Source organism: Sciurus vulgaris, assembly GCF_902686455.1.
Source record: "Sciurus vulgaris genome assembly, chromosome: 7".
NCBI lineage: Eukaryota > Metazoa > Chordata > Mammalia > Rodentia > Sciuridae > Sciurus > Sciurus vulgaris.
The window spans coordinates 72478584-72506146 of NC_136467.1; positions in this window are offsets into that span (position 1 = coordinate 72478584).

A 27563-nucleotide genomic window follows, 5' to 3' on the forward strand; every position below is an offset into this window, starting at 1 on the left:
TTCCATATCAAACCAATCCCATTTCAATAACTCTTAAAAGGAACTTCAATAGAACCATCTGAATCCTAAATGACTCAGAATTGCTCACCTTAACCCAACCTGTTTCTTCTTTCAACCATAGCTGGTATTAATGTTTTGTTCCATAGGCAACAGTGAGTGTGTGTGTGTGTGTGTGTGTGTGTCCATGATATAGAAAGAGTAAGTTTCTGAGAGGGCTAGCCATGTGTTCAGATGCCAGTTTCCAATTTGTGTCATAGATTTTTGGATATGTTTATATAAACAAAAAGAAACTAGTCACTATAAAATACTATTTACTCCCTAGTGCAAGAAGACAAAAAATAAGGCCACTACATTCAAAGATTAATTCTATGATAATGAATAGCTTTAGCACCATGGCAAACTTTTCAGATCAACAAAAAGTGTTTAGTTGCAAGTAGCTCCAACCCGTATTAATCATGTCAAACCTTTTTATGAGAAGGGTGTCCTTCATTCTGCTATGAAAATAGAAATGTGGCCTGATTCACTCTATAGAAATTTCAGTAAACATTGGAATTCTTAGAGACCATTTTTTAACAAGTGTTTTAAACCATCTAATGGAAATCTATTGAGGTACTTAAAAATCCTAATTTTTAAAATTATTTTCATTTTTAATTGATGAAAAAGCAATTATACATATTTATGGAGTTTCAATGTGATGTTTTGATATATAATTACAGTGTGGAATGATGAAATCAAACTAAAAAAAATCTCACCTCACATACTTGTAATTTTTGTTTAATAAAAACATTTAAAATCTATTTTAGCAGTTTTACAATATAAAATTGACAAAATGATGACTATAAGAAACACCATTTTTTATGAATAGTAAGTTACAAATAATTGAGTTCTTATATACCAGGCACATACATTACTTAATCCTTATAACATAAAATAAAACAATCAAATGAACTAGATTACCGTTAGTCAAGAAATACCTAACAGGCAATTTATAAAAAAAAGAGAGATTTATTTGGGCTCATAGTTCTGGAAGTTCAAGGCCATCATAGGACATTTCATTTTCTCTTATTTTCTTCAGTTACTATAGACTCCTTTTTCATTTTATCATTTAGCAGGTCACTAATAAATTAGGGTAGAGGATATTTTGAGGATAAGTTCTGCAGACTGCCTTCTCTGGGAACCTTGCTCTGTTCATTCATATGATGAGGAAGGAAAAATCCCAGCAGTCTTGTTTGTCCTGTGAGAACATCAGGGTAGGTTGCCAAACCAACAAGGATAGCCCAAGTACATTCTCCTTAAATCTATGGATGGTATGAGCAGAATATATTCTCATTAGGGAGTGATTTCTAATACAGACAACAAGTAAAGCATGCAGGCTTTCTGGGGACCTTTTTTTCTACATATATGTTGAGAAACACATAAAACTGGTCATAAGGGATATAGAAAGAAGGCTGAAGCAAACATGGACATGTAGGAAAGGTCTTAAGTTCTGAAAGTCCTGGCACAGATATGTTCAATAAATACCTGCTAAATGAGTACAGGAAAATATATGAGACTCCAAATAGCTTTAATAGCTTTTCAGACTGATTCTAATGTCTTCTTAAGGTTTACGAGGAACTCTTTCTATTCGTGTAATAATAGGCTTTCTGTTTCAGCTAGGTCACTTTTTTATCCAAAAGTTCAAAAAAGAAATATAGTTTGTTCCTGTATACCTACTAAGGTCAAACTCAGTTAGAGAAATCAATGTAGTTAACATTTACAAATCCCTTTCAATTTCAAGTCTGTAGTACAGGCAATTTGCTTTCTATGTAACTTCACAGATTAGCACCAAACATTCTCCAAGCTTACTTAAGCATATTCACCCACAGAGGGATCATAAAACATACACTGGGAGTATACCTGTGATTATGATTTATGTATCCATTTGCTAGCCCTTTCAATAAAAGAATGATATTGCATGTAGACAGTGTAATCCTGGTGTAGTCCTTAAGCCAAAGATCTATGAAATGGTCACAGAACTATTCTATTTTACCACTGATTAAAAGTTTTAGGCTTATATATCATATCCACCTTCCTAATGTCTTCTTCATTGCCATATATACATGTTATAGTGTGCATCACATGACAATCTAGGAAAATAGTTCTCAAATAAGAACCATTTTGTCCCCAAAGGGACATTGGTAACATCTTGAAATATTTTTGACTGTCACAACTCAGGAAGGGGTTGGTACCACTGCCACACAGGAACAGAGGGCAGAAATGCTGCTAAACATCTAATCATGTATAGGACAGAGCCTTATAACAAAAATGCTATTTCAAAATGCAGAAGTTGAGAAAGATTAGCCTAGGATCACCCATCATGAAGTCTTAAAGTTAGTTTGCAGAAATGTTCCATTTTTGACATGAACAAAGACTCACTGGCTGGTAGGACCCCTGTAGAGGGATGGAAAGAGATAAGCATTAGCCACGATACTTATACTTTAAGACTTCAGGGGACAACACACTAATAATAAGGTATCCACATTGGTGACAGAAGGCCACATGACAGACATACCTCAGCACATGCAATTGCCAGTACTTTCTGACAGTCATAGGATCAATTCCAGTGTTAAATACACCTCAAGCTTTGTTTCTACACATGAGAAAAAAAATCAAAGAAAACAAGGCTCTCAAAAACATCCCTATTTGCTCTCACCCAGCCATTAAGGAACTACAAACTCTATTAACAGCCACATTTTCTAACAGGAAAAATAAATGCAAATGTGTTTGGGTATATCCCAGCTAATAATCAAACAGAAAACGACCAGAGCAGGGACAAATTGATTACAATAAAATTGTAATAGAAATATAATTCATGCATTTTCAAAGTATAAACTTTAGAACAATCTGCATCTAAGTACTAATGTCATGGTATCAAAATACTTTCAGGGCCTGCAGTCTTTGTTCTGAATGAGTTCCATAATATTGTCCAAAACTGGAGCACATTATTAAGAAATTTAGCACACCAAATCATGTTAATGACCATAGGTACCCTTAATTCAAACTGACAAACAGGTGGAAATAAAAGATAATTTAACAGAATTCTGATCAATAAACACTAATTATTTTTTCCATATTTCTAAGTTGATTTTTCAGTAAATTAATGTAAATCCCAACCAATGCATCCCACCCAATGTCATAATATCATAATCCATTTTATTAGATTGATGAATGTTTGTCATCACGATTTGACTACAACCCTAAAATCAACTAGATTTTTTTTCATAGGCCCTACATCAGCAATTTTCAAACCATTGTCAACAGAGCTATCGTTATTAGTCTGTCAATCTCTGTACATGTGCAAAGCTCATTCTTTCGAATAATATTTCTCTTACATTGTTTTTTTCCCTATAATACGCAGCTGCTGATAGAACTAATAAAATAAACATTTTATTAAAATTATTGAACTAACACTGATGTAGTCTCAGTCGACAGGTGGCAGAATCACAATTATTATTAACAGGGCAGAAACTGTTTTATTATTTTAAAAATGAATTATCTTCAAAGTACCAAGAACCATGATCCTGTACTAGGAAAACTGAATTTCTGCTGATGTTTCTTGCATTTATGTAAAAAAGTCCGTTAACCATGGGGTATTTCTTCTGACTCCACATTTGCTCACCGTGGCATTCATAGCACAGCTGTCCAAATCTACCTTAGAATTCATATTTTCCTCCAAGATCAAAGTTTAGTGTACTTAGCTGTGGGCTTTGTTGATCCATTCCTCTTGAACTTCGTTTGGGCCCATAATTACATGCCCAATATAGAGAAAAATGTCAAGAAAGAAACAGATTTCAATTTCAAGCTTCAGAGGAGTTCTGATAATAAAAATGTGGTGAAAATGATGAAAACTACCTTGACTGATGTACTCTTGTTTTTAGGGACAATGTTCAATGTGGTGGCTGTAAGAAAGGATACATGTCAATTCTGAGATTAGGCCTTTGCCAGAGGAAGTTGTCATTTTTCAAAAGGAAAAGCTCCTTTTGATGTAGGAAAACTGTCCAGCCATGCTACTTGCTATGCAAAAACAGTGGGATTGCTTTCTGCATGCCAGAAGCAGGGCAAAGGTACAACACACCCACTGCCGGGGCCCATTAGCATCTTTTGTCATAATACATGGCAAATGGACCAGTAACTACCCACTGCCAATTAGAGTGATGATGAGCCAACCTAAAATAGGCAGGTGAGCAGACTAAGTGCCCCTGTGGTTTGCCAATTACCTAAATTATCTGCAGTAGTTTTAGTGCACAGCTACCATGAATACAAATACAAAACACTCTGGTATTCATGGGAGTTAGGTGCTGCCTGGTGTCAAACAGCACAGAAAAATATGCAGGATTTTTAGAAGCTGAGTTCCAGCAATTGTGATATCCAGTTTTCACCCAGATGAAATACTATCCTGCATTTTGTTTGACAATTCTGTCTCCTCTAGGAAGGGCTCCTGAAACGATGAAGCATCAATTCTGTGCTCGATGCCACCAATCAATTGCACAAATCATTCTCAGTGATTCTCACTAAATGGACATTGGAACAGATATACAGCACTGAATGAAGAGTTAGTATCAGAAGAAAACCAAATAAAACTACCTTTGCAGGGAAAAAAAAATCATTTATAGTAGATATGAGGTGGGGGAGAAAAGGCAAGAGACTTGCAGTTCCTGCTGTTCTCTCAAATTATAAAGAAAGATCATAAAAGAAATCAACAATGTCCTTTGTTGCAAACACTTAGGAGCAATCATGAAATCTGAGCAATAGAGCCTTGTGAAAAGACTTCATTCTAGAACTTTTACTTTGGTAACAGCCCTGCTACACTTTAAGTGGGAACCACTTTCAATTTTCCATTGTTCTCACATTTGCAGTTACCAGGAACAATGAGAGAGCTCAACACTATTTTGAGGACAATACAACACTTTCTAATGATAATAAAAATGATGCTAATTTCTATATTTAATATTTCCACATCTTTTAGAAAGACACATACCTGCCTCAAATTCTGGCATAAGATGTGAACAAATGATCTGGTGCCATTATGTACAGGTTCATTTAAACTCTTAATAGGTGCACATATAGCAAGTAATTTCAATAGAACAGCGCTGTGCTCTCTGGATAATATGTACAGAGAGCCTTGCTTAATGCTAATAGCAGCAGTCAGGAATCTGAGTTATAATGCTCTGATATTGAACTAATATGTGATCTTTGACAAGTCACTTAATCTTTCATCCTTCTTAACTATAACTATAGTTTATCTAAATTATAATAGCAGATAATAATACCTTGCTTGGAGTAGTGTGGTAAGATTTGATTAATTGTCATGTGTGGAGCACTCTAAGGTCTTTGGATAAAATGCATTACCAAAGTACATGGCATTAATATCATTCATCCATTAACAATGTTTTCCTGTGTAATGGTCCAATATACTATCAGTTTAAGACACATAGGGGGATACTTTTAAGGTGCAATAAGAGAATGGTATGCATTTTAATGTTCCTTGCATATACTAGCATTGTACAAACTAGCCTACTTTATAGAATATTCAATATAGTTACTAAATTCCACACTGACTGTTTTATTATGCTAATTGATAATCTAGTGTGCTCCAAAGATTAAAGAAAAATGAAATTAAACTGAAAAATCAAAGGGTAACAACTTTATAATGCCTCTTTAATTTAGCAAAATACAATTAAAGTCACACAGAGATAGAATTGACTGTGAATAGTAAGATGACTATAATTGACAAAGTAAATGTTACAGAGCCAAGTTGAATAAAAGCAAAGGAAAATGCCAATAAAATTCAATGACATGGGATAGCTATGTAGGCTCACAAAAATAAACTGTAAGATTTCTATAGATGTCACTGAAAACAGTGGTCTTAGGAATTCTTAAATCACTAGAAAATGATTTTAGAATCAGATATAAATCCACTAATTTAAAATAACAAGTATTCATTATTATCTTTATGAGTGGGAAAACATCATGTTAAGAAAGAATTAAACTTTTGTAACTGAGCTTATTTGAGTTACTTGATATTTACAAATATACTGGATTCAATATTGCCTACTTTAATAAAACATACAAAAAAACAAGCATACTACACACATTACACACATGAACACATGAACATGTGTATGGTGCATGAATATATGGATTAAATGTCCAGTTGAACAGTAAGTTCAGTGAGTTTCCCTTATAAACTCAATAAAATCAAGCTGCTGTGTTATACAAGTCCACAATTGAAGTTCTCTACATGATTACAGCCTTCCTGGAAAAATGAGTGTACTTAGATAGTGCCAGAGGATGGCAACTTGGTACAAAGCCTTAGGTAGCAATTGCACATGATTTTTAAAATACTTATTAAATTCCCCTTTTGGGAATTTAGTGTTCCTAAGCATACATTATTGCATTCTCAGACCTTTTTTATCAAAAATCCTGGAAGGGCAGAGTAACCTTCACCAAGGGCAAATTATCTTTGAAGAGTGAGATTCTCTGTTAAATTAATGTAAATGTTTTATTTTACTCTATAATATATGCTTTATTTTAGAGATAACTTTTTTGTCCAAAATCTTTGAGACAAAATTGGTACCTTAAGATTGAGTCACATTGCTCCGACATCTGTCTGTATGTAACCTTCAGCATAACACAAGCAAAGACAAAAATAGTTTTAAAAAATTGTGAAAAAGTAGCCTGAGGCAAATGAACAGGGAACAGTGACCAGGAGCAAATGATTGGGAAATTATTATTTTGATGAAATGACATCTTTGATGAAGAAGTTTCTATGAGGTTAGGGAGGGCCAACTGGAAGTTGATTTGAGAACTTTATCAGTGTGCTGATTCTCCTTTAATTAGCTTGTGTAGTATGGCACTGTGAATTTTAAAAACTTATGTACCATGTTTTAGCAAAGCTACCAGCTTTCTCTAAGTTATACAATTATGGATGATTTTAGAACACAAATTGTCCTTCTTGTTTGAATTTTTACAATATTTTACTACTTTTACCATTAAAAAAAGAAAAAAGTCTATTAACAGTTTGGCAAAATAGAGCATGTTATTACTTCCTTAAACAAGGACGATTGCTTAAAAAAAAACAAATTTTCTCTCATAAAATTTTACTTAAAATGTAGAACTTAAACAATTAAAATATAAAAATAATATTTCTACTTGTGACTAGCAGAGTCCCAGAAGCTCCCACCATGTTCATATTTTTGAACACTACATCTTCATCTTTCATGGGAAAAAACAAAAAAATCTTAAAGCAACACTGTGTCTCCTGAATGTATGGGTTGGAAATTGTTTTACTTCAAAGTAAAATTTCAGAAAGGCTGCTCACAAGTAAAGATAATAAAACATTCTGAATTCAGGATGACACTTACTAAAGTAGCTATATATCTTCTGAACCCAGGTGCCAGAAATAGCATTAGAATCATTGATAATGCAAAATTCCTCCTCCACAACTAAACAAATTAATGTTCATCATGCCTGCCAAGGATATCAAAGAGAAAATGAATTCCTACTCTTCTCATAACATTTCTAGAAGAGAATCATCATTAGCAACAGAAATAATGCAAGGGGAGCGGGCCTATGACAGTCAAGATTTATTTGCAGGCCTATTTATGTAGGTCTCTGCTCAGTTGGGTTTCTTCAGAGACCTGGCCTCCTCCTGAAAAAGGTAGTCATATCAGCCATAGTCATTTCTTCTCTATGGACCACATGAGCAAAAAGCAGCCCTGGTAATTTTCTATAGATACATAAAGTTAGTGGACTTTGCACCTATTTTTTTCCCAAAGTTTTAATCTCTTCTGTTTTGTTTTAAATTTTATATCATAAACATCTGCTAAAGGAACAACAGTTTATTCTCCTAACCATAGCATCGAACATTTTGTGAAATCAATATTGGATCCATGATATGTTTTAGTTTGGGTTACATTAACTAGAATATAGTCCAGGTAGCATTGTTTACCACATTCAGATTGGTTAACAATTCCCATAGTTCTCCAGGAATAAATTACAGTTCTGCAAAATATGACATAAGTAAAGACAGTAGTTAAAGCAACACTGCAGTAAGGTAAGGAAGGTATACTTGTCTTCAATCATGTCTTCAACAAAATCTTTAAACCTCCCACGAATTCAGTCCATGTCCTCTTATTTTAATATTAGATTTCAACATGTATAGCACTTTTTTTGTAGAAATTGATGAAGGAAGAGTCTTGTGTTAGCCGGTAGTGCATATGTTTTTAAGAGCAAAGCATTGGAGTTACACACCCAGATTTTATTTCTGGTTTCATCACTTACTCTCTATGGTCATATCAGTTTTCCCTGTAAGAATCCCATGGGAGTTTCACGACAATTCAGTGAGATAATCCACGTAATGCAATAACTGACAGAAACTAAGATTTCATGTTGTAGTTAGTATTAGAATTCATCTCCAAAATAATCATTTTCTATAAAAGAACACTGCCATCTTGCAGACTTTAGGGAAACTACTATTAGAGAGACAGGAGTAGTAGTTGAATTTTTGTCAAGTATAGAAATACATTTCCTTTCAGTTGTTATATTACCACTTGTATAGGGTAGCTCATCACAAAATAAGAAAATAAAAATCATTAGACTTAAATAAATTTAAAAAAACTGCCTCCACATCCTTGATGTTGAAATGTTAGTTGAATCTAGTTATTTGACTAAATATTTTACTTTTCAGTAATTGTTTTGTTTTAGATTTATCCAGAGGTTGAGGCATAAAATGTACTATCTTTCAGTAAATAAACAATGCTGCTTTATACTTCATCCTTATATAATGAACAGATATTCAGTTAACTATGTATTTTTTAAGAAACCAACCTATGGTATCAGAGACAAACATTTGGTCTTTGTCCCCAGTTTCTGGCACATGGATTGTAAAATTCTGGAGCTTCCTTAGTGACAAAGAGGAAAGGGGCATCTTTTGTTCTAGTGATAAAATCTTAATGGGTCACTTAGATGGCAGCATAATGGGAGCTGGTCTCCAAAATGATCAAGTCTTCTCTAGAAGCTTGGAACTTTAATACCCATCCATCCAACTTAAGGAAGTGTATGGGGGCTGAACATTGAGCTAATCACCAATAGTGAGTGATTTGACAAATCAAGAGTGTGTGAAACCTCCATTAAAAAGAAAAAGAAAACTTAATAACTGGGTTTGAGGAGCTCCAGGTTGGCTAATAGACCCATGTGTCAAGAAGGTAGTACACCCCAACTTTGTAAGACAGAAGTTCTTGTGCCCAGGATCTTTCTAGATCTGAGGAGGTATACTTCTTCTTCATCTGGGTATTTGCTTGTATCTCTTTATAATAAGCTGGTAAATTTAAGTTGAGTGTTTCTCTGACTTTTGTGAAATGTTCTTGCAAATTACCAAGTCTGTGGTAGAGAAGGGAATCTTGACTGTGTAGCCTAGTCAGACTCAAGTGTGCATAACCTGAGGACCTGGATATTACCTCTGATATCTGAAATGGCAGCAGTTTTGTACAACTGAGCCCCTAAACCTGCAGAACCTGATGCCAACTCCAAGGTGTTAGTGTCAAAATTGAATTGCAGAACACCCAACTGATATCGGAATATGTATTATATAGTCCTCAGTAACTCCTCTTGTTTACCTCTGTTCGCTCCCCTGGTCCCATTTGTCATGCTAATGGTTTTCTTTCCTTCTTTCTTTCTTTCTTTCTTTCTTTCTGTCTTTCTTTCTTTCTTTCTTCCTTCTTTCCTCCCTTTCTTCTTTTCTTCCTTTCTTTCTTCCTTCCTTCCTTTCTTTCTTTCTTTCTTTCTTCTTTCTTTCTTTCTTTCTTTCTTTCTTTCTTTCTTTTTCATGAAATTTCCCTTTTCCCCCTTTTTTCTCTCTAACTTCCACATATGAAAAAAAACATACAGAATTTCTTTCTAAGTCTATTTTACTTAACATGATGTTCTACAGTTCCATCCATTTTAGTGCAAATTATATTATTTTATTCTTCTTTGCAAATGAATAAAACTCCATCGTGTGTGTGTGTGTATATATATATGACATATATATTATATACGATATGATATATCATATCACATATATATATATCACATTTTCTTCATCCATTCATCTCTTAACAGATTAGTGCTGCAATAACATGGGAAATGGAATATACTTATCTCTACAGTATGCTGCCTTGGATTCCTTTGGACAGATACCAAAGAGTGGTATAGCTGGATCATATGGTAGTTCCATTTTTAGTTTTTTGAGCAACCTCTATACTGATTTCCATAGCGACTATACCAATTTACATTCCCGCCAACAGTGTTCAAGTGTTCCCCTTTCCCTGCATTTATTATTTGCATTTTTGATGACTGTCATTCTTAGTGGAGAGACATGGGGTGTCAGTGTAGTTTTCATTTGCATTTTCCCAAAGACTAGAGATGGTGAACATTTTTTCGTCTATTTCTTGGCCATTTGTACTTCTTATGAAAAGTATATCTTTTAGATCAATTGCCCATTTATTGAATGGATTATTTGTTTCTTTGTTATTGAGTTTTTAAGTTCTTTATATATTCTAAATGCTAATTCTCTGTCAAAAAGTAGATGGCAAAGATTTTTCTCCCATTCTGTAGATTCTCTCTTCACACTAATAATTGTTTCTATTTCAGTGCAGAAACTCCTTAGTTTGATGCCATCTCATTTGTTTTATTTTATTTTTTAATTCAAGTTTACTTTGTTGCTAGCATTTCCAAGTGCTATGCAGGCCTTGGGGCCTCTTACTAATGCTAATGAAAGCAATATAACTAACATCCCTACACACAGTTCAAAGTCCCCAGTTTGACTCTACAGTCTCTAGAAACTATTTGAAGGACCAGGGCCTTTAACTGGGATAGTTAAATATCCTTCCACTTTAATGGGTTTCATTTCTGTCCTCAGTGACTGAAGACCAGCTACACACTGACTTACTACTTGGCAAGCAATTTTGACTTCTCTTTTATGTATATCTAGCTGCTTTTAAGAAAACAAAAGGTGGGGTGAAACGTGTGGGATCATTTACAATAAAATTTGCAATGCTATTTGCATTTGTTGATTCTTCCTATTATTTCCTGAGCTCTAGGAATCCTGTTGAAGGAGCCGCCTGCACCTATGCAGAGAGCATTTCCCCAATGTTCTCTTCTTCCAGTTGCAAAGTTTCTGGTCCTAATCCTAGGATCTTTAGTTTATTTGAGTGGTGGGAGGTCGACTTTTTATACGATGAACGGTAGGGGTTTAGTTTCAATCTTTTACTATGAATATCTTAAATTCCCCAGTACCATTTGTGAAAGAGGCTCTTTTCTGCAACATAATTTTTGACATCTTTATCAGGAATGAGGTAATTTTGGTTGTGTGACGCTGTCCAGCAGAATCAATTTGGTGCAGGAGACAAATGAGTAGGGGGACTCTTGAATTCCAAACGGTTTATTGATGATTCAGAAACCCCTGGCAGCGCTTGAGGAGAGCCCGCTTCTATCCCCTCCAGGAGGCGAAGGGTAGGACCAACGCTAGTTAAGCAAAGATCAGGCGAGGAGCTAGCTGTCCAATCATGGTAAAGGTCAGAACGAGCAGGCTCGAGCAAGAGCACTCAGGAACACATGTGCATGCATTGTGTGCATGGACTTATCATTGGTGTGAATATGGCCAATGATAAAGCACCTGGGTGTGTTTATGTTAACCGACTTCCTCACCGCTGATGTGATCAAAACAACTTCTGGCTGGCTGCCAGGTGCCATCTCTGCGTAGTCCGTATGGCATAACCCCCAACAGTTGTGGGTCTGCCTCTTCTAGTCTATTCCATTGGTCTACACGCCTATTTTTATGCTACTACTGGTTTCATTACTGCATCTCTGTAGTATAGTGATGGCTTTCAGCTTTACTCTTTTTGCTCAGAATTGCTTTGGCTATTTTGGACCTTTTATTCTCCCATTCTAAGAAGAATATCATTAGTATTTTGATGAGGATTACATTGAACCTGTGGATTGCTTTTGGTAGTATGTCCATTTTAAGAATATTAATTCTGCCTATCCAGGAGCATGAAAAGTCTTTTCATCTTCTGGTGTCTTTATTTTTTAATTGTTCTATAATTTTTCCTTATAGATGTTTTTCACTCCCTTTTGTTCAGATTTATTCCTAAGTATTTTTTGAAGATATTGTGAGTGGAATTGTTTTCCTGGTTTCTTCCTCAGCAAATTCATTATTAGTGTATAGAAAAACTTTTGAATTTTGTATAGTGATTTTGTATTCTGATACTTTGATGAAATTTTTTATCAGTTCTAGAAGTCTTCTTGGGGATCTTATAGAACTAAGTATAGGATCATATCATCTGCAAACAAGGACAATTTGACTATTTCCTTTTCTATTTATTATCCCTCTCAATTCCTTCTCTTGACTAATTGCTCTGGCTAAATTTTCAATTACATTGAATGGGAGTGGTGAGAATAGACATCCTTGTTCCTGTTTTTACAAGAAATGTTTTCAGTTTTTCCCCATTAAGTATGATGTTGGTTTTGCATTTGTTCCCTACAGACTTCATGACGCTGAGGTTAGTTCATTTTATCCTTAGAGCATTTCAGGGTTTTTATGAGCGAGTGTTAAATTTTTTGAAGGCTTTTTCTGTATCTATTGAAAGGATTATATGGTTTTTGTCCTTGACTTATGTATTGTATTACATTTATTGATTTCTGTATGTTGAAGCATCCTTGCATCCCTGGAATGAAATCAACTTGACCGTGTTGTAAAGTCTTTTATTGTGTTTATTTGTTTGTATTATTTAATTATTTATTTGATTTTTTTTTTTTAGTATTTTTAATTACTTGATTATTTGATTAAGGATTTGTTGTTGTTGTTGTTGTTGTTCATCAAGCATATTGGCCTAAAATTTTCTTCCCTTGAAATGTTCATAGTTAGTTTTGGCATAGTTTGATACTAACTTCATAGAGTTTGGAAATGTTCTGTCCCTTCCTATTTCATGAAATAATCTTAGAAGCATTGGCACTAGTTCTTCTTTAAAGGTCTTGCAGAATATAGCTAATAATTCACCTGATCCTGTGTTTTTCTTTTGTGAGAGTTTTAATTGTCATTTCAAGCTAGTTTGCTTATTATTGGTTTGTTTGCATTTTCCGTATTATCTTGGTTCAATTTTGGCAGGTTGTACGTGTATGAAAATTTATCCATTTCTTTTATATTTTCCAATTTATTGGAATACAAGTTTTTTAAAATGGTCCCTAATGATTCTCTGGATTTCGGTGGTGTCTAGAAATTTTCCAAAAGGTAAAAACCATTCAAACCTCTTGTCCTACATCAGGAAAACTTCAGTTCTTAGAACTCCATTTGAAACACTATGACTTTATAGTATGTATCATTTCCCCCAGTGATAATTCTTATTTATGCTTTGTTTGAAAATGTTATTTTTTTCTGAAAAGTGTGATATTTTTAGTATCAACTCAATATTACTATAATATGCTGTGAATTATGTATGCATGTGTGTATTTATAGCTATATACATAAATGTTTTATATATGTGCATAAAGGTAAGCAGAATTAACCCTGAGAGTTTTATATTCATATCATTTAGAGGGAAATCTATTTTTATTATAAGCTATAATTGTGACTGTTACATGATAGTGCTCGCTGCCTATGGTGACAAAATAATGACAGTAAAATGTTTGTGTATTACTTGATTACTTTGTAGCAGTTGTGGAAGCAAATTTCTGTTTGCTAAGAATAGTAATAATGTTACAAATGTCTATTTCTTAGTATAGTTAAGTTAAAAATACAGGACACAAAATGTCAGCATTAAACTCAAAACCAGAAAGTAAACAAAGAAAAAAGAAAGAAAAGAAAAATTAGGAAAAAAAGATCATATACTAATTTAGGGATTTCTCTTACCCAATAAAATCCTTATAATGTGATTTTTAGATTTTAAAACCTGAATGATTCAATTGCAATTGTATATTTTAGAAGTCAGTTTAAATGTCTACATATTACTTAAGATTTAAGATTTGAGTTTCCCCCTCATAACACTTTAGTGTTTTTAATAGCCTTATATTATTTTAAAATATACATAATTGCATTATTTATCTTACAAATATACTTAAAATCTCTTTCCTTTCTATTCCTCTACAAACTCCACATTGATGTTCCCCTTCTGAATCTAATTATCACAACTTAGCATATAACCTGGGAATTTCTCTGGACCTCCTCAAATGCAGCCAAGCCTCTGGCTCATGTTACCCTCAATCCCATTCTCCAACATAACATCATATTAAACCTTCAGCACTAGCATCATTTTCTCAGGGTCAATGAAAAAGTCAAATAGTTTTCACCTTAACAGATGTTTTATCAAATTTCTTTCATGAAAGAATTATAGGATTGATTTTGTAACATACATGCATAACTTTATATTTGCTTATAAGGTCTATTAGAATCATTTTAAGTCATTAATTTTATTATCTATTACATTTATATGCTTTTTACTTTTATCTTAAAATTTAAAAACTCACTATATTCTCATTCAATAGTTTTAAGGTCCTAAATTTCATTTATTCTTACTTGAATAACTTGGACATTTCAGTATTCTAAAAATGTTCCACTCACCTATCATTTTTCAAAATGGCCATGGCCATCTGAATTATCAATAGATTCTCTCTAAATCTGCACTCTTCAATAAATTAACAGTTTCTAAACTTGAATGTCTGTGCCAACCAAAAAATAAAATGTGGGTTGGCAGACACAATTAGTTGTTAAGATATCTCTGTCTGTTTCTACTAACCACAACTGTCATTCTAAGAACTCACAAGCCTACAGCTTCATTTTTGCTCTAGGAGATTAAATATTAATTCTGAACTTGAATAATTATACTCTTTAGAATTTATATCTCCACCCATTTTTAAAATGAGAAAATTCTTGATTACTTGTAGTTTGGAAACTCACCTGTCATTCCTTCAAAATTAGAAACAGTGGCTAGTGGCTATGAGATAATGTCTACAAATTCTTTTAGAAATCTTAGAGATATAAGATCCAAGGGATTGTTCAAGAATTCAGTGTAAAGGAATAAGTAACTCATAAAATTTGAATTACCCAGAACAAAATTCATAATGAATACAAATTCCTTGGATTTTCGTCAAGAGCCCTGCATTCTGGCATAGGTTAATTCTTCAAATGTAAACGGCATGCACTACTTATTTTTAGATACCTGCATCCAGCTCAAAGCCTAGTATGTAATTGATGTTTAATGTTGAATAAGTACAATGTAATTTATCTGAATTGGGACAGAACTCAGTGAAGACATGTTAAGTACTCCTTTACTATCTCCTTTTATTTATTGGGACTTAATACTCCTACCATATTTCTTTCACCATTGCTTATTGAAGGTCATTCTTCTTAATTCAAGAAAGCCTAAAAATAAACAGGTGATTCAATCAATATAATTTTAACTGTTTTCTCTTTGCCATCTGTTGTAAAGAATTTAAAAACTGTATTTTCTCTGTATTTTATATTAAATCATACCTAGAGATTAAGATGGAAAAAACTTGAGATGGAAAAACTGTGTTAAACAAAAAAGGAATAGATGAATGAAAGTTGAACTTAAATCCAAATACTTTACCAAAAAAAATTAATGAAATGGTGACTGTATAGAACACCTTCATTTTTTCTAGCACCTCTTGGACTAATCTTGAAAAATTTCTTTCTTTTTCAGTGTAATAGACTCTGCAAGCACTCAGGGCTTGGGTTTATTAAAGTGGAATGCTTGTAGGCTACAGTTCAAATGTGAATATGACAATTTAAAGCTAATACATGATATGCTAAGTATCATGATATGTCAAGTGTAATACTCTATGAAAATTTTCCTAATAGCATTGCAGAACTTCCAAGAAATGATTGAAAATGTGTCAGGCACTGCACTAGGCAGGAGAGATATAATGATGAAGACTCAGTTTTGGGACTTAACCTGAGTCCAGCCAGGGAGGAAGCATTAGCAAAATTAAGATGAATGTACCATGAACACAGTGATGGTTGATGTGCCATATATTCTCAGAAAGGAGTAAATTAATTCTGACAAAAAGTATTGCAGACAAATGGAGAGTGGAAGAAAATACTGAGCTGGGTTTTTACTGAAGAGTTAAAGGTGACCAACTAGAAGTATGAAGAAGAGACATTCTAAATTGAAGAAAAAGCAAGACAAAATAATGGTCTAAAGTGAGTCTGAGAATTTTTTGTGTTTAGGTGACTGGGAGAAAGTTATTTGAAATGAGACCATATGGGTAGACTAAAGTCATCTTATGAAGTCCCTAATCTTCACTAAAGTGTTTGAATGTTTTTTACCTTGTGAGCAAAAGGAATTTTTAAGCAATGAAAAGATAATAACATACAGCATGCTAAGTTCATTCCTACTGCTGTAACAAAATACCACAGAAAGAGTAATTTAGAAATAATAGAAATTTATTCCTCCCCTTCTGGAAGTTTGAAAGTTCACATTGAAAGCACTGATGGGTTTAGAGTCTGGTGAGAATTGACTTTCTTTGCTTCAAAGTTAGCTCCTTGTCCCTGTGTCTTCATATACAGGAAAGGTGGGAGGTGGTACTCTTCCATTCACCAGGACAGAGCCTTTATGATGTAGTCATGTCCCAAAGGCCTCAAATCAATACAGTCACCCTGGAGTTTAAATTCCAATATATGTATTTTGGAGAGACAGTTACATTCAAATCATAGCGAATGCTTTCTTTAAAAATTTTATTAACCCTGATTTTAAACATTCCCCTTAGGAAAGGAACTGAATGAATGGGATAGGGAAGGAAAAGAAAGCATTGGATATTTTCTAGTTTTCTTTTAGACTCAATAACTTGGTAGGAAAAAGTTCCAAAATCAACTGTGAGAGAAAGCAAGGAGTATATTAGATTTGAAATAGAACTTGAGGTTAACTCGAACCGAAGTCTGAAGTCCAGGGAGTCGTAAAAGTGAAAGTTCCTAAAGTCACATGCCAGGTTGCTGATTCCCAGCCTCAAAAGAGAAGAAGTGAGTGGTGGGGAGACTGTTAGAGAGTGAGGAGCAGGGAGAACTTGTGCTTTGAGAACTTCACAGGGAGAAAAGCATTTTCTATTGGAATCATTAAGCCAATCAACAATAAGTTCAAGAGACGATGAGAAGGAGCAGTGAATATTCATGACACTGAAAATTCTCCAGAATTCCATAGGTTGTCACAATGCCTTTTAACCTTGGGATCCAGGAAATAGTACAAGTATTATGGGCCTACCCCAAAGACTCACTCTCTCTCTCTCTCTCTCTCTCTCTCTCTCTCTCTCTCTCTCTCTCTCTCTCTATGCGTGTAGAAAATTTTGACAAAAATTCAAAAATGATGATACACCACAATAACATTGTCACATGGGTTTAAAATTGACAAAAACTACCCATTTAATTTAATAGCTAAGTATTAAAGACTAGAGTGAGACAAATGAACTAAAGTACCTTGTCCTTATGGAGATATCAGTTAGGAAGAGAAATGGACAGGCAGGGTAAATAGAGCCTAAGTCTAACAATTACTGAAGAAGTTCTCCAGTGTTCATAATTTACATTCAGTATAAGAACTGCGCACTAGGATCTCAGATGCATGTTTTTATCAATTATGTTCTGTTCACTATCCTGTTTTGGGGCTTGGAAGAGCCCCTGGCTTAGAGTATCCCTTAGTAAATATTTATCCTAACTGATGAACACATTGTGATATAAGAATTATGGTAATGGTTCCAAAAATTAACAAACTGATTCTAAAAGTTAAAAAATTTGCTCAGAGTGTATTGGTAGAGAATGCCAGAGTTAGAAATCAAGGTTAAGGCCAGGCGTGGTGGCACACACCAGTAATCCCAGTGGCTCAGGAGGCTGAGGGAGGCTAAGGCAGGAGAATCACAAGTTCAAAGCCAGACTCAGCAAAAGTGAGGCACTAAGCAACTCAGTGAGACCTGTCTCTAAATAAAACACAAAACATGGCAATATGGCTGGGGATGTGGCTCAGTGGTTGAGTGCCTTAGTTCAATCCCTGGTCCCAAAAAAAGAAAAAGAAAAAGAAAGAAAGAAAAGAAATCAAATCAAGGTTAAGAAACTTGTATAAAATTTTCTACTTCAGTCACACATTTGACTTTTAAATGTCATTCACATATAAACACTTTGAAACTGATATGTGGAAAAAAAAAACAAGGTGTGATCTTTATTTGGTATGGATCAAACTGTACAGCTAAATTAGAGGAAAATACTAATTGTCATTCAATCAACCTAAAATGCCTATGCCCTTAAAAATAGGGCTATTAGTAATGCGAAAATAAAGTCCCCGGGATTGCAAAAATCCTGCTTAAGCAAACAGCAAGTCTCATGTGGCATGGCTGCTTCCAAGACTCCTACTTGGCTGCTCTCCGTTTTCATACAAAGAGCCAAGCCCAGGAACACAGCTAGATGTCTGTAACTCCTGACAATGGTTCTGCAATGAGGAGACATTATTAGAGAGGATCCAAACACCCCATTTTCACAGACTCTCATAGTCATAGTTGAGCATCTGGATGGACTTTTAAACCAGGCCTGGACTAGCCCTAAAAGATACAGTTCTATCCTTTCTTTTTATCAGAACACAGAGAACCAGATTTATTGGTGGAAGAGAATCATCCCTTTTGGCTGAACAAGATGAAAAGTATATTTTCTTGAAGTGAAAATTTTCCAGGGCTCAGAAACATTTAGTCAGCATTTCTGGAAATCTATAGGAAACCAGTTAAATTTATGCTCTATGAAAGTCTCACATTACAAAATGAGTTATAAATTAAATCATAAAAGCAATCATATATTGTCATCTCCCTTTCTCTTTTTTTCTCATTTATTTGTTTTATTAATAGCTTCTTATTTTTAATGGCATAAGGACTATTTATATAATACATCCTTCTATGATAAACATTGATTTTTGAAGAAAGAAAAATCAAGTTAAATAAATGGTGCAAGCAATAACATTCTTCTTGTTTATAATGTAAAGTCATAGATACATTGCGTCTAAAATTGATATAAACAGGAATGAGAAATGTCTTAGTTTTCATCTTGGGTTATATTCTTATTGCCAGAATTAAAATCTCAAGGTCTATCCAAGACTTAAAAGGCAAAACTCAATAAAGAATACATATAAAACATAACTATATTGATACTTAATTTCCCAGTTAATAATTTAATGGTCTGTAAAACACTAAAATGTATTATTATTATTATTATTATTGGTATTCATTTTCCTTTGATAATTAAATGGCATCAAGTGAGGTGAGGGATGTCACAAAGGTTGTCATCCTTTGTAAATATTTTAGGTTTGAGGCACATAAATGTTCTCTGGTATATTCTTAGTTTTCTTTAAAAAAGAAAAGCTCTCAGGAAATATAAAATCTATTCTTAGCTCATAGGCTCATAGCTAGTGACCTGTTATTCTTTGCCAACTCCTGATTTTGTGTTCCAGCTTCATCTCCACAACACAAATATCTCAACCAACCATTGGCTGATGCTCTTAATTTGCTTATGTGGAGAAAATGTTTTCATAGAAGTGAGGAAAAAAAAACTGGCAAAAATTCAGTGCTCGTTTGTTTGTTTTACAGTTGAATGCACAAAGATTTGTATGTTCACAAGTGTGGACAATTTCAGAGCCTGCTCTGTACCAACAAAGGACCCCAGTATTTCCCCTCTGCAATCTCACAGAATGAACTCTCAGCTATATGAAGACACATTCCTAAAAAAACATGCAAATAAAGGTCTAGTATTATAAAGAACTATGAGTGTGCGGATGCACAAAATCCTGGGATCAATCTGTCCTTTCACTTGCTAAATGATCACTAAGTGTTTGCATTTCTCAGAGATCAACTGAGGCCCAGGAAATTCAGTGAAGACCATACTTGAAGGCCCTTGCCCAGGTAGGTTATCGTGGTTAAATGAAGGGGGAAGATAGAAAATAAGCATATGCAAAATGGAAAAAAATAAGAGCCATATGATGGTAACAATGTCTGGGGGTAAGAGTCAATTGCTTTTTAAAACATAATACTTACAGCAATACCCCTAGTCATGCTCAACTCACTTCAAATATATTCATTGAAATTAAGTCCATACAAGTGAAAAAAAAAAAAAGGTTCTTTTTTCATTTTGAATAAATATATTGTTTGCTTTTATTTTGGAGTGGTAAATATAAATAGAACAGCCATGGAGCAGTGCTCTATTTGCTTATAGTATTGAATACCACATGAAAGTTACCAGCCTCTAATGTGAAATTTGTCAAGAAGAAATAACAATTACCATGGAGCTTCAATAACACTTTCTCAAAATTTATACGTCTTAAAAATTTTCACAGAAAGGTCTTTGCAGTTTATCCCAGTTATCAGCAAAAATACAGTTGCCAACAGATAATATCAATGAGAAAATTTCATAAAATTTCCAGAGAGAGTATGATACGCATTTACCTCTTCATTATAAAGCATTAGGGATAGTTGATGTGGTCCTTCAATACAAATGCAATGCACTTAATATCTCTAATTTCATACACTTCGTTTTTCATATTCTTGCTAATCCATAAAACACAATAAAGTGTAGATCTTTCACAGTTTCTGTAAATTAGTGAGCCTCTATGTTTCATTTCCTTACTATTTAATATATTCAGGTCATGCTATTTATTAAAATGTCAATCATTCTAAATTGATTTCTTTTGCTTTTCATGTCAATATTTTGATTTATTTTAAATATAACCTTAATCAAAATAAGGTGGATCACATAGTTATTCTGCAAGAAATACTGCCTTGGGGAATTTATTCAGTTCTTGGGGTACCAAGTTTAGATTTCAAGAAAATTTTGATAGACCTCATAAGAGAAAAAGTTGGAGAAAAGTCACCAAGATCCAGTTTTAAAATATGACATTTGCAAAGAGAGCAAAAGAATTAAGACAATTTGGCAATGAGGACCTTACCAAATGGAATGAAGTTTAGAGAAAAAAAGTAAACAGCTTTATTATTCACAGAATTTAGATTATGACTGTAAATGGCTGTGTGATACAAAATGGAATAGAGGGAGAAATTATAAGAAAATCAGGGAAACCCTTTTTATCTTGAAGTTTTTTTTTTTTTTTTTTTTTTTCAGACAGACCCTATGAATCATTATTAAATATGAGATTACAATGAAATGTAATGCCTGGATTTTATTTTTAGTAGAACTCAGAGATCTTTGTCCCCCTCACCTTCTGTTCCAAGAAGAAGAGTTTCCTAGTATGGGTTCTCATCTCCATCTCTCCCTTATTTAATTGACTGGTAAATCTCAGTGAAGAAATTGAACATGAACAAGTCAGACACATCAGAGCTAGGTTTTCCCTTACCTTTTTCTTTTTTCTTTTCTTTCCTTTTTTTTTTTTTTTTTTTTTTTTTCTGGCAGCCCACCTTCAAAACCAGCCTCTGTCCTCTCCTCTCTTAGAATCACAAAGGCTCACTTGAAATATCCCTCAAGTTCCAGCACTAATTGTAATTTGGTTGAGCAAATTGATGTTACTTGGTGTTAAAAAGACAATTTAGCAAATGATCAAACAGATCTTTTTCTTCATTTCATCTCCTGTGCCTCATATGGATCTAAGCCAGTGAGGAGAGAGGTACCAATTACTTGTCCCACAAAACCCCAGTTTTGTGGGCATGCCACTGGATTTAGTGTCAGGAAAACTGAATTCCAAGGCTGACTTTTACCAGTAACATATTTTATTACCTCATGAAAAAGCTGATGCAAATCTGCCACACTTTATTTTGCATAATAAGAAAGTTTGCACTCAATGATTTCTAAGACTCTGACTTTGTTGAACGATCAACTGACCTAAAAGTGTCTCAATTCAGAAATATCTTATTAAAACTAAAAGATATTTTATGTCAATAAAATATAACTATAATTAATTACATCCCATGTGGTAGCTACTCTGCAAAACATTTTGTATTCGCCAACTCACTTTTAATTTTCACAACATGAGGTATTAAGTCTTATCTCTTTTCTACAAATAATTGAATCTAAGTTTAGGGATCAATCATCTATCTCAATGTCATACAGCCACTAAAACAAAAATTTGGAGTTTTTCCAGGACTGTATGGTCTTAAAACTCACATAATTACTGAAAAAATAAACAAACATCAGAATTTCTTAGAGTGTTGTGTATACATATAAGTTAAGTAATTTGAAATGTTGACATTAGTGACATGATTTATCTCACAAAATCCATTCTTTTATATTCTCTGTATTTACCTATATAAGCATATATAATGTAAAAAATTGCATATATGTGCTATATTCTTGGGCTAGGACTGTAACTCACTGATAGAGTGTTTGCCTAGCATACATGAGGCACTAGGTTTGATCCTAAACACCACATAAAAATAAATAAAGTAAAGGAATAAAGGTATTGTGTCCATCTACAAAAGGTTTTTCAATTGTACATATATGCTATATTCTATATATTATATAGCTATACAGCATTAAATTTCTATTTAGGTATTTTAATAGTTGTACAATATATGTATTACATGAATATATATACATATATACTTTTTTCTCTTTATTTTTCTTTAGCCAATATTAAAAACTTTACAATGTATGTAATGACTAACTTCATAAATCAGAAACAATGGAAATAACTCTATTTATAGTTTGTGAGGCATGTTAAAGAAATTACAATTTAGATATAAATCACACAAAAATATATGAAATAATGAAAAAACTACTCATAATTTTTCATTATAATAATTTATCATTTTTGAGCATTAAACATTTTCATATACCTTCCTTTTTTAAATACAAAAATCACCTGGAATCCCAAATGGCCTACTCTGATAAAATTAGAGTCTATCAACTTTCAATTTTTAGTAAATAATAATTGAATTTTATCCATATAATTTTTAAGTTTGGAAGAAACACTGATTTTCTTATACACTCCAAAGTCAATGAAAATATCCCCTTAAGAATTTTAGTATTTCCTAAAGCAGTAAAATTTAGTGCTTGAATAATGGCAAACTTTATATCCTTTCAAAAAGGCAAAGTGACTTAGTTTATGTTTCCTTTTATGTAAATCCACTTTGGATTCAAAAGTAATGTGATCTGTAATTAAAATGCCTGAAACAAGAAAACACACCATAAAAAGCACTGTGCAGAATCAGCCTCCCAAATATCATTATAGAATTACAGCCTGCAAAACTGAATTTTCCAGTAGGAAGACTTAACATAAAAAAAAAGGAAAAAAAAAAATCAAGAAATCTCAGCACTGTGCAAAGCAAATTTGAAGAGTGGAATTTGACACACTGGATTCCCATTTTCACTCTGACTCACTGCTTGTAAGTGACCTCCTCTGCTGCCAGTTTTCTCTCTCTCCAGTCATCCATAGAGTCCAGGCAAGATAATAATGCAAACTTTCTACAACATTATAAAGTTCAACAAATCATAGTTATTACATCAATGAGAATGTAATGTCATGTCCTTATATTTCCAAACAAATGTTAATAAAATCTCATATTTCCCTAGATGATAAGGAACAATCAATAACGTTACTTCAAACAGCCTTTTCCTTAAATTCAAATTAACACATTCATGGTTTCCCCTTGTCCTAAGCTTTTACATAGCTCTTTTTATTTGTTATATAATAATAAAGTCATCTTTAAAAATAATAAAAATGAAAAAAATTGCAGCTTAAAATTGATGAATCAAACTTAGAAAGTACAGTATATATAAAGTACTGTGCACTTAGCAGTCTGCTATATTACACTTGATGTTCATGCCCTTAATAAATATTTTCAGAGAAATATTTGCTATGAAATGTTCTAAAATGTGTAAAGCTGGTCATTGTCATAGAACTACTGGTAATATTTTTAATAGATCTATACAGATTCATCTATGTACATAGGCAGATTTTTTGGGCTACTGAGACAGCTTTTGGAATTTCAGGGCAAAAATGTGTATTTTTTTAAATATATGTACATGGACACACACCTTCAGGGAAACCATTTTTTGATATATAATCTTCACTGGCCAGATTATAAAAAACAGTGTCAAAGATTCAATAAAGAAATGTAAAGACTAATTCTAGAGAGCAATATAGAATTGTTATGCCCCATTTCCCAGCACATAGGTTGTCTGGTTCTACCCAAAAGGTGTTAAATATTTGTGATTCTAAGTCTATTTAGAATATGCTGAAGCTTTCACCTACCAAGTACACTGAAGCCTTTAACTAAATAAGCAAATAGACTATAATGCTCCCTGTAACTTTTCTGATCTAAGAAAATCATAAAAATAATACCTTCCACTTAGTCATTCCAGAAACATATACTATTTTATACAATATCTACATGTAAATATCTACTGTAAAAATTCATTGAAATGTGATTTGAAAGAGAGCAATTATGGTATGATCATCTATAATAAGTAGAACAACACCTTGGTAGCCCATTTGAAGTGTATTTGTTTTGTTTGGATTTCTCTACTTTCTTAAGACATCTTCCAACGTCTGTCCACAAAATACATACCTAGGATATGTTGAGATGTGATTCTTTGCAAAACAAAGATAATATAATTCTGAGCACCAGAGACACTTCTGGTGTTTCATTTTTTATTTGGATAATTATAAAACTTAATATATATGTGTGTATTTTTCTGTTAATTATACACATTCAAACAAATGCAATTATGACCCCTTTGTTGTGGAAAAGTTCGTTAGATTTATTAAGTACCTTCTTTTGGATGTATATTTATTTGGAGAATCTCATATCCTCTCAAATATTAGCATATGTTGTGATATTTGATATGCCTCTCCATGTGCATCCATCCACAGAAAGTAAAAACATTTATAGGATTGATTGAAAATCAAATGCACATGGAAGGGATTTGTAATACATAAAATAAAACGCTCCTTTTCTTCCCCGGTGCCTCCCACCAACAAGGAGCACAATAAGTAACCTAATGATTAGAGAAATAGTGATGATCTTAAATCCAAGTTGCTCTTAATCTTTAACATTTGACTTGGGAGTGGACAGACCTCGCAGGTAACAGATATTGGGAAATGACCAGAGTCAGATCCTTTATGGTAAGATCTTAATACTAGAGGAAAAAGACTTCATCCAAGCAGTCAGAGAGCAGGGGTGCCATATTCTTATATCATGCTACACATAGCCAGCTTGAATCTCAGATTCTTTGCCTGTAAAATAGAAATAATCACTTTTATTTCTTAGCATTTTGTTGATAAAACTAAATTCCATACATATATAAAGCTCCTAGAACAAATAATTTCTGGCATGTCTTTGTCCATCTGTAAGTACTAGTGTCATTCATTCTTCCTTTGCCTTCTCCATTATTCAAATTAAACCCAGAAATCTTTCATCATTACACTGAGGGATGCTGACCTCAGCTGCTTAAAGGCTAGTGGAGGAGATGCCCACACAGCTCATCCACTCACATACAGAAACCAATGACACCCAACTGATAGCTCTTTTCTGTTAATGGTATCATCACCAGCATCATCCTCCTGCTCCATCTTTCCCCACAAACTGAATCCTGGCTCACTTCAATTAGATCCCATTGGGTCTACCTCCTTAACATCTTCTCCACATATTATACTCTCTTGAGTCCCCTGCTGCCCAATATTTTATTCTTTGCATTCCTCCTAGCCATTTCCCTAGTTTGCATTCTTATTTATTTAACTATTGCAACAATATTCAAATATTTTCTTGCTTCCACACGTTCTGATGGACATTTCAAATGATTGTCCTTGTTGTCACCACTAAAACAAATTTCATTTCCTTCACCTGTTTTCTAAATCCTTTGACTTCTTCATGTAAAATAATCATTTCAAATCAGTGAACACCTTGATTTCTTCCTATAATTCTACCTGCTCTTAACCAACTAACCCATCCCAGGTCATAATAACAATAAATATTCCAAAAGCATTGTCTTCACTCACTGGCTTTCCTGTGTTTATCAAGTTGGAACTATGTTTAATGATATATCCTTCCTTTTCACAACGTGTCCTTGTCAAAAATCCAAACTTTATGGTTCTGACCTACATTGTTGGCATGAATTCTTCTTGTCCATATTTTTATATATCTTATGACATAAGTAAATAAGAACTCTCTTAGAGATATGTACATGTCTGTCTACATACTTTCTCCACTGGAAAAGTAAGAACCTAAAAGGCAGTTTTGATTTTCTCCAGGCTTAGAATAATGCTCCATTTAGAAAAGCTTAAAAAGAGAATGCAACTGATTTCAGTGGCACTCAGACAAACAGTTCACATCAGTTTATCTTATGTTTCTCTCTCATTCCTTTAGACACTATCTTTTTAACTCTTCAACATCCTTCTCTCATCTTTGACATGGTACTAAATTCCATTCCCTTTGTTATATCCAATTTATTAATTCCTCTCCCTGAGTAGAGCATATATTCAATCAATTTCATTTATTGGCTATGGAGGAGCCATATGATATGTCATTTGCCCACTGCATTGATATAGGATAGGAAGGCAAGAGTAGGATCAAAGCATCCTAGGTGAGATGAAATCCAGAACTCAGAGTGCATACTTCACATATTGAGTGAATAAATGAATATAGATCAGAACATGCCAGATGTCCACAAGATAAAGTTAGAATTACCAGTTAGAATTCATATAAATAATCACCTACAATTTAGATAATTTTCATATCTACAAATAAATAAAAAAAAAATCCCAAATCATAGTAGGGGAATAAAGTAATGACAACTCCTATTTTGCTGTCTTGATGCATCAGAAATTCAGTTTATTTACCTCACAAATCTCTACTCCACTTAGTATCAGCTGGGTAGCTCAAAGGTTGTGGGCAGGAAACAAATAAAGCTCATTTATTTAGAGGTCAACTGGAAGTTTGGGGCTTGGGGAGCAATGAAATAAGGTCTTCTCAAGATATATGTGGCTTCCTCACAGCATGGTGGTTGAATTCTAAAGGCAAGCATTCCAAAGGTAGAGCTGGAAACAAGGTCTTCTGTGACTTTGACTCAGAAGTCACACAGTGTCATTCCTGCTGCAGGCCCTCTCAGATTTGAAGGAAAGGCACATGGGCCTCATCTCTTGGTAGAGAAGGGGCAGCATTATGCTGAAAAACAAATATGCTGTGGAGTATCATGTGTGAATATTTGGAAAATAAAGTCTTATAGATTGTATTTCACATCTAGTTAAAGATGACATATGAAGGCATAATCCTCTTGTATCCTGATATTATTCCCCACTGTATATTATGGAATATGAATTATTATGATAATGGTGGGGAAAGTATTAGGATTATTAAAGACATCCTGTAGAGGTAGAGTTGATGCCCTAGAATTTGCACTAAGACTTTTCAAAGCCAACCATAGATATTCCCAAACTCTAGTGTGCATATTAGTTACCTCTGACCCCTTTTAAAGAAGCAGATTCCTAGAACCCAGAGATTTTAAATCAGTAGGTCAGATTTGGGTACAAGGTAACTACCAAATAAACTCAGTGATTCTGAGGTAA